The sequence below is a fragment of the Lepidothrix coronata genome, unplaced genomic scaffold (assembly GCF_001604755.1).
Source record: "Lepidothrix coronata isolate B3197 unplaced genomic scaffold, Lepidothrix_coronata-1.0 Scaffold68, whole genome shotgun sequence".
NCBI lineage: Eukaryota > Metazoa > Chordata > Aves > Passeriformes > Pipridae > Lepidothrix > Lepidothrix coronata.
This window is the reverse complement of record NW_016690248.1, coordinates 1,471,050-1,485,956: the sequence shown is the minus strand read 5'-3', so window position 1 is coordinate 1,485,956 and position 14,907 is coordinate 1,471,050. Positions and strand designations below refer to the sequence as shown.

The window sequence follows — 14,907 nt, the reverse complement described above, 5'->3', positions numbered from 1 at the left end:
TGCTAAGCAGGGGGCTTGCTGACACTATCAAGAGTTTGCCTGGCAGATGCTTTACTGGGTTATGCTACCCTTAGCTGACTGTGGAATTGTTTCTCAGTGATATTCCAAGGAGTCATACAGAGATCCACAATCAGCCCAAAATAATACTGGAGTTATATTTCTATGACTCATTCTTTTTTAAAGAGAAAATGTTCTTGTTTGGAAAAAAGTGCATGTGAGACTCTTGCCCATCCTTCATTAGTGCTGATGGAACTGCTTCCTGACCCAGCATGGACTGAGCTGTGGCATTTTTTACATAGTGGAAAGTCTCTGACTGTTCTGCCAATAAAAGGATCAGGCCTTTCAACATGGTTTATTAGTAATAAATGTCACCTTTAAAGCATTCTTGATAAACAGTTTATTTCCTAATAAAAACTGCATTCTTTTATTTTATTTGAGGCTAAAAAGTTACATGATTTATTATACGTCTGCAATCTATGTGCGTGCCTCTAATCAGAGCATCATCTGGTTCGCAGTTTCTGTATCAGAATTGCTTTGCTTTTCAGTTCTTTGAGGCAGATCATTCATCTTATGACTTCCTTATCTGATAAGTGCCAGCAATAACAGGATATAGTAATTTTTAATATACCGTAACTTCTTAAAACTCAGGCAACAAAAATCACAGGCAATCAGATTGTTGTTTGCTACAAATACCTGGCACGCGTGCTATTGTTTGCAAAATACTAAGGAATTACATGTCAAGAATTTTTCCAATGGTAAAGGTTTATGACAATAAATTGACAAAAAGGAGATTTGCAATGTGGATATTTAACCCTAAATCTGTGACTAAAAAAAGCATAATTTTCACACCTGCTTTTCTCTGCTTTTTCTTTACGGGACCATTTGCTTACTTTGTAGAAAATGTAATGTTGCGTATATAGACTAAAGGTGTTTCCACCGGTAAATCCTGTTCCCAAAAAAGAAGGGTTTTTGCCTACAAGTTCAGGTGCTGAGCCCAATAGAACGCATAGGAATGACTATGTGTCCCTTTCTTCTGAAGGGCAACGCTTCACGTGATCTCTGTCAATTGAAGAATGGGAGCAGACAGACTGGGAACATCTGGTAGCTTTGACCTAAAGTTATCCTACTTGTGAAATATTCTACTCAGTACTTATGATTTCCATTTGCTCAAGCAGCAGTTCTTCCAGGTTATATGACTGGTGACCCCCACTGTCACCTTCAGGGAAACATCTTCTGAGAAGTCTGCTATATGCCACGCAGAAACCAATCTGTTACGGCAGCAGAGCTCCTTCCTCCCACCTTGCCTGCCTGAGTCTGACAATGATGCCTTCATCCAGGGAAAGGACCAGAGGGCTGATTAAAAATAAGGGTGACCTTTTTTTGACATGTCAAAATCTTTCATTTCTTCTTTTCCCCAAGATTATTTCTCATCCACACTTCAATGAAAAATAGCCTTAATGGTCGTCTTCTTTTTTTTTTTTTTTTTTCTAGCTAGCTTCTCTTCTCCTTTTTTAGTTTGAGTTGTGGTATATAATAATGCTTTCTACATAATTTAAATTTGATGTAACCCTTTCTGACACAAGGATTTAGTAAGACCACTGATATCTGTCAGGGTTAATAATTGCCATTATCATGAATAGCTGAATGGAAATTTACTATAATAATATATTGAGTTGCGATCATATGGCATATTTATCACTATACTTTAAAATTCAGACAATTAGAAAATTAAATTGAATTAGGAAAAAATAATCAGAAAACTACCATGAAAAATATCCCAAACTATAGGTTGTCACCACTGAGGAGTGGTAAGATTTAAATTTAGTAAAATATTTTTTTAAAAGAGAAACATTAAACTATGTGCACAGTCTTCTTCTGGCTGCCAAGAACAGAATCTCAAAAATCAGGAGAAAGGATTTAGGTATCCAGCAAATGTCAACACCTTGCAAGGTCAAACAGAAACAACCCCAGAATATGTTGCTGTGTGCCAAATCTTGGGATCTTAGGCTCAATCTGAAGATATTTGAGACAGATTAAAAACACTAGTGGTGACATAGGATGAAATCAAGATCAATTTTTTCAGTACACTGTGTTAAATGTTTGAAAATGCAAGCCCAAATGGCAACTATTTAATTAACTAAACAGAAAGGACTCAACTTTTAATGTTAAAATTAACTTTCATGCACAGCTTCTCTTCTCTGCTTAGGTAACTTGCCTGTCTTTGGAGTTTGGGTTTGGCAGTACTGGTATAAAGCACCTGCTGGACTGAAAACTGTTTTGAATTGACTGATGAAAATTTAAATGTACTTAAGATCCTCAGAAGCTTCAACTTGGTGTTAGAACATTGATTGACACAAAAGATTTTTGAAATTAGAAAGAGAAAAAAAGCAAATTAAACAAAAAAATAAGTCAGAAACACCTGGCGTCAGAAAATGTTCTAGCCACTACAAGATAATGATCTAATTTAAAACCAATTTAGATCTTTCTTCAAAATTGATTATATTAAGCTTAAAGTCCTGAACAATGTTAAATAAAGAAGGTACTGACATTTGGGGTCCAGAAGTGGGAAAAACAAAGACTTTTGGATCAAAGAAGGATGCCCTGACTAGACTGCTTAAAAATACATGTGAACGAGCATGTGTGCCCAATTGCAGGGCAGCTTGTTTGAGACGACAGTGACTGCCCTCTTCCTCCTGCAGCCAGATGCACAAGTCCAAGGGGCAGCTCTGAGGCACCCTCTTTGTTTTTTAACACACATTTCTCCTTGTGAGGGTTGCAGTGATGTTGTTTTGCACAGACATCTTGGTAGTGGTGGTGGTGGTGGTGGTGATGGCACATCTCATTCACACTCACGCTGTAACTCTACAATTCCGCAACTCTACTTGTCTCTACTTGCAGTAAATCAGTTTTCAGCAGTCCTACATAAATGTCCACTTTTACAAGCTGTAAAGGTCCAAGCCTAGTTAATCTTACTCAGTGTGCCAACTTGGCTTTTCTTCTTACTGCAGGGAAAACCTTCAAATAAAGAAATCTATAGTATTGTGTATCCTTACTCCAAATTCAGTTTCCGCAGTAACAATTAAGTAACCAGACATTTCTTGTGCATTAATGACTGCTTGGCAGTGTTTTGTTTGGGGCTTTTAACCCTAGCTTGTAAGTAATTTTTCAGGAAAAGTACCATGCAGAGGTAAATAATAGTATTCACTCTAGACTTAAGGCAATGCTATTTATCTAGTGCCATCAATCTTGCTGTGTGGCACATGATACCAGGAATGGTTGAACTGATTAAAAAAAATTCTGATTAATAACAAATAGGGAGATGGGTATCATCTAGATTTAAAATCTAGCCATATGTATAAACTTGGTGTTCATTCACTGCCAAAACCAGAAATGATCACCGGGTCATTACGAAAATTGACTGTTTAATCCTCCTCTCTGCTTGTGCTCACCTAACCAATTTTTGATTAATAATATTTTGTATCTCCACACATGATGATTTAAGAAATATTTGTAGCATCTCATAAAGGACCCTGTCAAATACCTTTTGAAAATTTTTTAAGCTGACTCAACTTCATCCACTGCTTTACTGACATGTCACAGAATTATAGGAGATTCATGAGACACAATTTTCCTTTGCAAATATTCTGCTGGTTAGCTCAGGGTGACTGGAGAGGATCTGTCTTTGTAGTTACCTACACTGAAATGCAGATTTTAGGGGAAGCATTAGATATGTTTATTCAGTTGGAAGTCAAGGAAAAGCAAAGCTAATGCAGAGCTTTCCAAGACCCTTTAGCAAGTGATCACAGGACACAGTTTGAGAACCTCTAATCCAGTTACTCTCTTGTCTTTCCCTTTTTTATTTTTTTTTTAACACAGGAGACTTTTTAACTGCTGTCAGTTGGCAAATATCCCTTTCGGTTCAGTGAAGCTACATTGCCACTAGCTGACAACATGGCTATAATTTTAGTGTCAAACACCCAAAGCAAAGAGTCTGGCGCTGAAACTTGGAAACTGTGTTGAAGCTGACAGCATTTCACTACGGTAAGGTTCCTATCATGTGAAAAGCCAATTTTCTTTTTTAAAAATTGGTTTCTGTAGTATCTGCTTTTGCTGTAACTTTTCTAACCCAAACCTCAAATATACACCTATAAAATGGAAAGATAAAACCGTTTCCTCATTTCTCTATGTCACTTATCTATACTCAGAACTCTTCTTCTTCCTCATAAGCCCTGTAGTTTCTCTTGAGCAATTAACAATTTTCCACTTTCTATTTGAGCAACTTTTGTCATTATCTTTTTGATAGCATGTTATTGAGAACCACCACCACCCAACAAAATAACTTGCCATTTTCCAGCTTCCATTGTTTCCTGTTTTACTTCCTTTCTGTCCATTTATTTGGGCAGGTTTTAATTTATAGTTAATATTTAGGTCATGTATGATGCAAAATGCTTTCTAAACTTGAGATGAGACATATGTAGTTTTACCCACTCGCTAACTGAAGGAGGAAATAAGGGAATGATCATGAGATCCCTGTCAAGGTGCTGAAATCGCAGCAAGGACACTGAGCTGGGTACCAGTTCCGCACTGAACCTCAGTCAGCAGTTCATTGGTTTGCCCTACTCCTGCTAAAATGATTTCAAGGAGTCACTCTTTTCATAGCAATCTACTGCAAACACATTCTACCACATTTCCTCTTTGGCACCATCCCAAGACTCTTCAAACGCCCTGTTGCTTTCTGTAATATGAATTCCTTTCAATAGGCTTCATTGGTATAACATCCAAAAATATATGACAATCCAGGGGACAGTGCTTGTCAATGCTTTGTTTTTTGTTCTAAACAAAGAAATAAAGGTAATTGTACAGCTTGTGATTGTGTCACTTGTGCTGTGCTTGGTTCTTTAGACCTGCACAGATGGTCATCAGCAGAAACTGCTTGATAGAAACAGGATTCTGTGTGTGAGTGTGTGTGCATGTGTGTGCGTGCACTCACATGTCTGTGAGCTGGGAAGAAAGAAAGAAAAAAGAGAAATGAGGCCCGTGGAAAGGGAGAAGATAACAGATTTTGCAGACTGCAGCATTAAAGAATGTATCCAGCATTAAATCTCCAGGTATTTTGTATCTAAGAACTAAAGGATTCCAAATCATAAACATTTGCAATGTGAGCTGTGGATCAATTCACTAAGAAATCAGAAATGTCAGTGGAGTAAGTTTCTGTTTGGAATATGTTATCTCTGCTTTAGTGGAACCATCCTGCAAATAACCTGCAACACTTAGTCAAGGTTCAGCAATCTAGGACAGATAAATGTAAAAGAAGGCTACAGCTGCTTACTTATCAAACTGACTTATTTAGGTCCTTCATTGTACACTTATAATTCTTTACCACAGAGTTTTGCAAATTTTTATTCATTTTTGGGGGTACTAAATGAACCTGCAAGTCTAGAAAAAGCTATAGATACCCAAAAGAAATGTGGTTTGATTTTAAGAGCAAGTGTTAATTAGTGTATAACCTATGCCTTTCTGTCTCATATCAGAGCTAAGGACAAAAAAATTATCTCTTACTAGGAAAGGAAGAAGGTGTCCCTTTATAGGTAAACCATATAACAACATCTAGAAGACTTCCTTAAAATCTTTTAGTCTTCACTTAAATAAAAAAAAAAAAAAAGACAAAATTTCTCCTTTAGTCACAACAATGAATATCTGTTCTTTGCTAAGAAACTATGTTTTTAGATGAATGCATTGAACCATATGATACAACAAACTGTCTGAAAAACAGCTTTGCCCAGGCAAGCTGAGATGATGTGGTTAATCAAGGTACAATCTTTATTAGTGCATTAACCTCCTGCACCCAAGGACTATGGATTCTAATTCCTGAATTGCCATGCAAGACTGATGCAGCTAGTTTTCTAGTCTCAGTTGGCAGCAAGCTAAAAGAAGTGGCTAATGAAGATGAATAGCTGCCTCTTGGGAGTGTGGGGAGAAGAAAGAGGAAAGGAAAAGACCTAGGATACTTCAAGGTCCAGATCTCTGCACAATTTCAGATAATAATGAAAAAGTACACATAGCCGACATTTTCAGGGACTGTAACAAGCATTTAATTCTGCTAACAAAGCAATGGTAGTGGCCTCAGGGTTGCTCTGAAAACATTTCAGAAGTTAAAACAAAGACTGTTGAAAAAAAAAAGACCAGGACATTGGTCATACTCTTATTCTGGTTTTGATGGATGATTGTATTAATATGGACAAAAGAGCACAGAAAAAAGTGCCCAAAGCTGAAGAACAGACACATTTACTAAGGAAAACATCCACGGTTTGGAAAACACAAGAATACCATCATGGTAAATATTTATCAATACTGAAATATCTTTTCCACAAATGCATGCAATGTTCTAATATAAACATCCCTTTAATTCAGGCAAAAATACACTGCTAAATGCATGGAGGTCATTGAAGCAAGTTTTGTGGGTGAAAAAATCTATTATTTTTTGAAACCAGACAAATTTTTGAAGTTTCTTATTTTGTGGGAGGCGGGAAGCTTTCTGCTAGGTACATCAGTAGTCCTGGATCACACCCTGGACAGAAGCTGAAATAGCAGATCTTTGGTTTGGTCACAGCACCAAGCCTGACAGGACTTCAAGAAGCATTTGGACAATACTCTTGGGCACATGGTGTGACTGTTGGGGATGGTCCTGTGCAGGGCCAGGAGTTGGACTTGATGATCCTGATGGTTCCCTTTCAACTCAGCATATTCTGTGATTCTGTGATTTCTTTCTTAGTTCCAGTCTTTCATACTCCTGAAGCCCTTTTAAGAGGACTGGGGGTACCATAAAGACTTTCTTGGTTCCTGGGAACCTGACGGCTCATACAAAGAGCTCTTTTGTGCATCCACAGTGGAGGTTCACCAGTGGGTATGAATTGGTATTTTTAGTTCAGCTTGCTCAGCCAACTGATTATGTTAAGCTTCATGAACTTAGAGGTAACAGAGTGATGCCTGTGTGCTCTGTACATAAGTTATGGGCAGACATTACGTGAAGTAAATACCTTGTGCTTGGGGTTAAAATTTAAGATGCTACCAGAATGTCTTTTGGCTAACATACCTGTGAAGGCTGCCAACTGTAACAAGAAGCAAGGAAGCTTCTGTTCTCTACTACTACAACAAACTTGGTCAATGTGAAAAGATGGTAGAGAGGGTAAGAAAAGACCATAGGAAAAAAAAGTCAGAATTAAAGTATTACAGGTTAAAATGCTGTCAAATGTGGCTCTATAAAGTACAGGTCCAAGAGGTTTTGCACTTGTGGTTTCTTAATGAAATTAGATTAAATGTACTCAATTTACAGGTGAAAATTACACCAGGCTGGGACCTCAGACTGCAGAGCTGAGCATCAAGGCAGGGACTCTTCCCTTTTCCCTGTCGTAAAACAGAGAGGTTCTGCAAGGCAAAGCAGTCTGTAAATCCTTCCTGGACAACCTTGCATGGATGTGGCTGACTGCAATTAGCAAACAATTTTGTTTATGATGCTCTGACAACGTGGGGAATCTATTCATATGCAAGTCATTTATTCTGAATGAGATTAAGAAATCAGTTTAGCACTGTGTGCTTCAGTGTACGTGAATTCAACCATCTGTTCTCAAGGTTGCGTGTGCCTCCTAGATCTGAATTGACAGGAAGATGTTAAATCTTGATGGCTTGTATTCTAGAAACAGCACAGTGGCACAAAGTGATGGCTGAAGCCAAAAGACAGCAGTTCAAGCTAAGAGTACAGAAGTGTACAGAATTGAACACAGATTCATGTCTGGAAAGGAAGAATACGATATATACCTGTTAGACTGGGACACTGGATCCAGAAAGGTGTTAGGGACTGTCAGAGGACAAGAAACTGAAAACGATCTCCCAACATCTCATACTCTTGTCCAAGGAGCTCAATCCATCAGGGTGCATTTGAAAATGGATAAGTAAGTAGCACAGTAAAACTGGTGAAGCCAATGCTGGAATAGCCTCTTTCTTTGAAAACATTTCTTCAAAAATGCTGGAAATTCTGAGAAGGTGAAGAAAAGGAACAAAAAGAGATCACAGATGTTTACAGAGATCATCTCTGTTAGACTAAGAGCTACTATGCTTGATTTGCATAAGTGTCTTCATGAGGGGAAAACTTTCTCTAGCAAGACTTCTAGAAAACTTATTTGTAGCTAACTGTCAAGTCTCCCAAGGCAAAGGCAGAACCTCTACTCAACTCAAGAGGATGCTTTCAGGATTCTCAAGAGATGACTGATAAAATCAAGGTTGTTCATGCTTAATAGAGTTAATGTATACAAAATTTCCAAATAGGTCTCAGTGGAAACTGTTGCCAGTTCACAATAATAGAAAAAGATGAAAATCACTAACTTCATTAGTGATACAACATACTTACTTCCAGTATCATGAGCCAGTGGAGAGAAGAACAAAAAGGCAAAGTGAAGTTAGGAATAAAGAAAAACTTCTCATGAGCTGTTGGTTTACTCCTAGGACGCAGTGCTATGGAAATGCCTGTCTTCATCTCTTCAAGTTGTAAGATAGTGAAAGGATGATTTTCTGAATGATATGCTTCAGCCAAATACAAGATAATGGGCTCAAGACAGGGGAGAGGGGCTGCAGTTATCTGGCTTGTCACACAGTTCAGAATGCTAGTCAGTCTGGATGATAAAATACACCATTCAGATTCACACCTAGAAAACACAGAAACAAAAGCTTCTTCTTTCCTTATGAGTAATCTATGGCCTATAGTTGTCCCCTGCTACTTTTGATTGTACAGGCTCCAGATGCACCACAATTAACCTTGGGGATTTAACGAAGGGGTCAACACAATGGAGGTATCTGACCAACACTCTTGCTATGGTCAGCAGAAAGACAGACTTTAGCATGGGGCACATCACTGGACCTAAGATCTGGAGCATCCTCTGGAAGAGTGGGGAGAGGGCTGGAGGCCAGTCCCTTGTTGCTGTGTAGAAAGCGAGCAGCATGGTGCCTCTGGGAGTCCTTGTGAGGGCTTTATGCCTCTGCTCACCATCATGTTCTCAGAAGCCTGTGCCAGGAGCACGAAACTGCACGTACCATTTCTCCCTGCAACACAAGGGGTGGCCTTTGCAATGCTGTCAGAGGCAGGCAGAGCCCATTTGTTTGCCTCAGATGTCCCTAGGCAATCTGGCATTTCTTGTTAAAACTCATTTCAAGTTGTGCTTCTCTCTAGCTGCAAAAACAGTCATGGAGCAGTGAAGGAGACCATACTGTAGCTGTTCAATTCACACTTGACTAGTGATTATATTAAGTCGGTTCTTCAAAGCCATCATTGTCTCAAGCTCTGTCTGCTTTAAGCCCTGAAATAGTATTTAGTGCTTATTATACTCATTTCATTTGCAAGATAGCCTGCAAACCTGAATTAGGCATCCCAGGTACCCTTGTAATCTCTGTAAGTACCATAATATTATTATGAGTTGAAACACATAAAACTGGAACTAAGGTTGAAAGAATCTTGAATCAGAAAATCCCTTAAGAAAATCCCTGTTTTGGCACAAATGGCACAATGCCAATCTGTGACTCCACTTGGAAAAAACAGAACAGGGTAGGAAAATATACACTAAAGCCTTAACTCTACTCTGAAAGCATGTTCTAGCTTCATCCATTATACAATTTATTTCATTAAAAAGCAGAGTAATACTAGTATCTTATTCATTATTGTTGGCATTGTCTGCATAAGAAATTTGCATCTATTTAAAAAAAACCCAATGATTGTAAACCACTTTAACTAAACCCAAATATATTTAGATTTATCTAAATTGCTTAAAATCAAATTAAGTAAATGGAAAGTAAAATAAATAGATCTTTTAAACAGTTTGTAAGTACACTGTTTATGAAACAACTAAACCTGAACTGTTGAAGCCCCAGTATGCACAGAAAGCATACATGGAATAACATATCTTGCTGCCTCACCATTTCTAGGTATCCTCTGTCAATGTTACACCAGACTCTCCGTAAAAAGACAGCTTGGTTTTACAGTTGGAATGATATGAAAAAAGATACTAACAAAAGTTTTTAGAACTCTCTAAAAATTCCTCAATACGTTTGCCAGCAAACAGTAGGTGATTATAAAATTATAGGCTGCATCGTGACAGAGGTATGCAAGAAAGTAAGATGGTTACAAACACTTGTTTATTTTTTGCTCTTAACTACACGATTTACTTATGCACTTTGCAACAAAATTAACATGTTTTTGCTGATGCTTAAAAAATGAGGATGTATGTGTTTTCTTTTTTTTTTAACCTCATAGAAATAATGTGGAAAAATTACAGTAATACATTAAGAAAAAGGGAAGAAGACATACCATTATTACTGTTTAATTATGCTACCTATTTTTAGAGTGCAGGGAATCAAAAATAACTGTCTTAGCATTGGAAATTTAAAATATTAAAAGTCACAAAAAGGTTGTTTTGTGGCAGCAAACACTAATTTATTTTGATTTCTCTTCATGAGAAACATCAAATTGCAATTCATTGAAATGAGAAAGCTCAGATAACGCCTATGTAGCAATTAACACCCACTTAAGCCTTCAATGACTTTTCTACCCAAGCAAGCCCGGCATGCACCGTGGGCATGTGGCCCCCCTCGGCGTGCACCGCGGGCGCCCAGCCCCGGGGCGGCCCCTGGTCGTCCGGCCCCGAAGGAGCAGCTTTGCTGGCGAGGACTGCGCCCTCGTGGGAGAGAAGAGGGAGAACCTCGGAGCACACAGAGGTTTGGCGGTCCGGTTTGGGGGAGGGGTGGGATATTGGGTGGGCCGTGAGGGTCCTCGGGCTGGCGGGAGGCCAGGCAGGGCAGTCCCATATGGAGTGTATGGTGTGTCAGGGGTGAGCAGTGCGTGGGACGATCTGTGGTAACACGGTCGGGGGAGGATAAGATCAGGGTGGATAGTGGGGGGGTTGGGGAGTCTCTGCCAGGCTGGGGCCTTGGGAAGTACCCAAGCTCCGGGTGGGTGCGGGGGCTGGAACAGTTTGGTTTTGGCTCACCTGAGGCTACTGCTCAGGTTCAGTATGTCTTGGATATATTTACTGCGTCCTGAATGGATGGTCAGGACAAAGGGATGTTCCTGGGTATTTCCCTGAGATTGAGCATAGATGGGTGGCAGAAACGCAGGGGGTGAATGGCTTGCCCCAATCCGCTTTAGTGGAATGTAGCCTGTGTACCCCTTCGCAGTGCGAGCTATGCTGGTGATGGTACATGCCTTCGGCAGGGTCTCCCATGCCAGACAGATCAAAAACGCAGGGTCAGACACACTATATCCATGGGCAGGATGAGCTCGTTAGCCTTCTGGCAGTCATCCTAGGAGAAGAACAACTCTAACTCCAAACCCGAGCAGATTGAGCTCGTTTAGCCCTGTAAGGCAATCCATCTAAGAGAAGGTCACTCTAATCAAACCTACATCCTCAGGACCTCGCTGCCACCATCCAAGCTCGCTCGGCCCTGGCAGATGAACTTTAGGATTAAAGGGTGGGTTCAGTTCTGCGCATGCTGCATCTCACCTAAAAAATCCACTGCGCAGGCTCAAAGGCTTTATCCACATTCACAAAGCCCTGTAGCGATGGGCGAGGGTCGAAATGGCAGGTGAAAGGTGCACTGGAAGTTGCAGACCCAACCCTGCATGCAGGCGGTTCAGGATATTGGTCATTTGAGACTGACCGGAGATGACAGTCTCTTGGGGCAGCACCCTGAATGACCAAGCAGCCTTTTCAAGGACAGCACTGCTTGCTCCACTCGGAGAGGGGCCTAGAAAAGGTGGCCTAAACAAAGCTCATCTCCACATTTCACCCGGTTGGTTAACTGCGGCCAACGGGCATCTTCTACTAATGCGGTCACACAAAGATCAAGAGACAAAGGCATACACCTCCCTCCAAAGGTGTAACCAAACTGACTCTAGCATGCTGGAACATCAGAACCATGCTTGATTCTGCGAATAGTGGACGCCCTGAGAGTTGCTCTGCCCTAATCGCCCATGAACTATCACGTCTCAGCATCGACATTGCTGGTCTCAGTGAAGTCCGTCTCCATGAGGAAGGCAGCCTCAGAGAACACGGTGCCGGTTACACACTCTTTTGGTCAGGTAAACCCAGAACCGAAAGGCATCTCTCAGGAGTTGGCTTCATGATCAAAAACTCTTTTGTTCCTAAACTTGAAAATCTGCTGACAGGTCATTCTGACCGCATTATCTCCTTATGCCTTCCACTACACAACAAGCAACACGTTGTCCTCTTTAGTATATATGCCCCAACTCTCCAAGCTGACCCTGCCAAAAAAGATAAATTTTACACTGACCTGTGCCACCTTACCCAAAAGGTTCCTGCAGATGATAAGATCATTATCCTTGGTGATTTCAATGCAAGAGTAGGAAAGAACTTTGAAACCTGGAAAGGAGTATTAAGCAAGCATGGTGTTGGAAACTGCAACAATAATGGTCGGCTTCTGCTAGAGTTCTGTGCGGAGCAACAGCTCACCATCACTAATACTATCTTTCAATAGAAAAATAGTCTGAAGACAACCTGGATGCACCCGAGATCTAAGCACTGGCATCTCATTGATTATTTCTTGGTGCGACGGAGAGATGTCTGCGATGTCCACCATACCTGCGTGATGCCCAGTGCAGAATGCCAAACAGACCATCGGTTTGTGCACTGTAAGCTTAACTTCAATCTTAAGTTCAAACCTAAAAAGGGCAGTATCCCAAGGAGAAGACTCCAAGTTAACAATCTCCAATCAGCCACAGTGAGAGACAGATTGCAGGCAAATCTTCAAACTAGGCTCGAAAATCATTCTATAGATTCTATAGATCCTTCTCCTGAAACACTCTGGTACCAAATTAAAAACAGTATCCTGCAATCCTCTGAAGAATCCTTAGTGTTCTCCTTCAAAAAGAACAAGGACTTGTTTGAGGAAAACAATCAAGAGATCCAGGAATTGTTGAGGAAGAAGAGAACCACCCACCAAGCACACCTTGCACTGCCATCCTGTCACGCAAGAAAAACAGCCTTTTGTCTCTCATGCAGCAAGCTCCAATAGAAACTCCGTGACATCCAGAACAAGTGGTGGATCAATCTAGCTGAAAAAAACTCAATTATGCGCAGATACAGATGATCACAGAGGATTCTATGAGGCCTTGAAAACAGCATACGGGCCCACATACCAGATCCAAAGCCCTCTGCTCAGTGCAGATGGTCAAACGCTTCTGACAGATAAAACCTCCATTCTGAATCGATGGTCTGAACACTTTCAGACTCTCTTCAGTACTAGCCGCGTAGCTCAAGACTCAGCAATTCAGTCCATCTCACAACAACCGGTGAAGAATGAACTGGATACTGCCCCCAGTTTGGGAGAAACTCTTAAGGCCATACAGTAGGTGAAAATTGGCAAGGCAGCTGGGGTTGATGGAATTCCACCTGAAATCTGGAAACATGGGGGCCTTGCACTCCATGCTAAATTTCACAAGTTTGTACTGCGCTGTTGGGAACTAGGTGAACTAACATCAGACCTTCATGATGCAGTCATCATCACTTTGTATAAGAAGAAAGGAGTTAAATCAGACTGTTCAAATTACTGTGGTATTACTCTGCTCTCCATTGCTGGCAAAATCCTGGCAAGAGTACTTTTGAACAGACTAATACCCGCTATAGCAAAAGGAATTCTACCTGAAAGCCAGTGTGGTTTCAGAGCCAACAGGAGTACCACAGACATGGTGTTTGTTCTCAAACAACTGCAAGAGAAGTGTAGGGAACAGAACAAAGGTCTCTATGTAACCTTTGTTGACCTCACCAAGGTGTTCTATACTGTGAGCAGAAAAGGTCTGTGGCAGATTTTGGAATGTTTAGGATATCCCCCCAAGTTCCTTAAAACGATCATCTCACTCCATGAGGATCAGTACGGCCAAGTCAGATATGGCAATGCACTTCCTGAGCCCTTTCTAACTACCAATGGTGTGAAACAAGGCTGTGTTCTTGCACCAACTCTATTCACAGTCTTTTTCAGCATGATGCTCCAAAGGGCCACGGCAGACCTCGATGATCAGGACGGTATCTACATTCGGTACCGTACTGATGGAAGCCTATTCAACCTAAGGCGACTGAAGGCCCACACTAAGATCTTAAATCATCTTGTCTGGGAGCTGCTCTATGCTGATGATGCCGCCCTTGTTGCCCATACAGAAGTGTCTCTGCAGTGTTTAACATCCTGCTCTGCAGATGCTGCTGAGCTCTTTGGGCTGGAAGTCAGCTTAAAGAAGACAGAAGTTCTCTATCAACCTGCACCTCAAGAAGTCTTCCATCATCTCCAGAGGAGAGCAACAAGGCTGGTGAAGGGACTCGAGCACAAGTGCTGTGAGGAGAGGCTGAGGGAGCTCAGGCTATTCAGCCTAGAGAAGAGGAGGCTCAGGGGAGACCTCATCACTCTCCACAACTACCTGACAGGAGGGTGTAGCCAGGTGGGGGTTGGTCTCTTTTCCCAGGCAACTATCAGCAAGACAAGAGGGCATGGTCTTAAGTTGTGCCAGGGGAGGTTTAGGTTAGATATTAGAAAGAATTTCTTTACAGAGAGGGTAATCAGACATTGGAATGTGCTGCCCAGGGAAGTAGTGGATTCTCCGTCCCTGGAGGTTTTTAAGATGAGACTGGATGTGGCACTTAGTGCCATGGTCTAGCAACCGCAGCGGTAGTGGATCAAGGGTTGGACTTGATGATCTCGGAGGTCCCTTTCAACCCAGCTGATTCTCTGATTCTATGATCATCCCCATATCACCACTGGCCAATCAGAGCTCAAATCAGTCCAGCAGTTTAATTACCTAGGTAGCCTCATCTCCTCGGACGGTAAGATTGACGGAGAGACAGACAACAGGTTAGCAAA

General features: G+C 41.1%; 1 protein-coding gene across 3 annotated transcripts in view; it reads right to left on the bottom strand.

Annotated features, from left to right (window-relative positions):
* Positions 1 to 14,907, bottom strand: part of AFF3 (AF4/FMR2 family member 3) — a 329,927-nt gene that overhangs the window by 135,048 nt on the left and 179,972 nt on the right. The gene's annotated exons all lie outside the window — the stretch shown is intronic.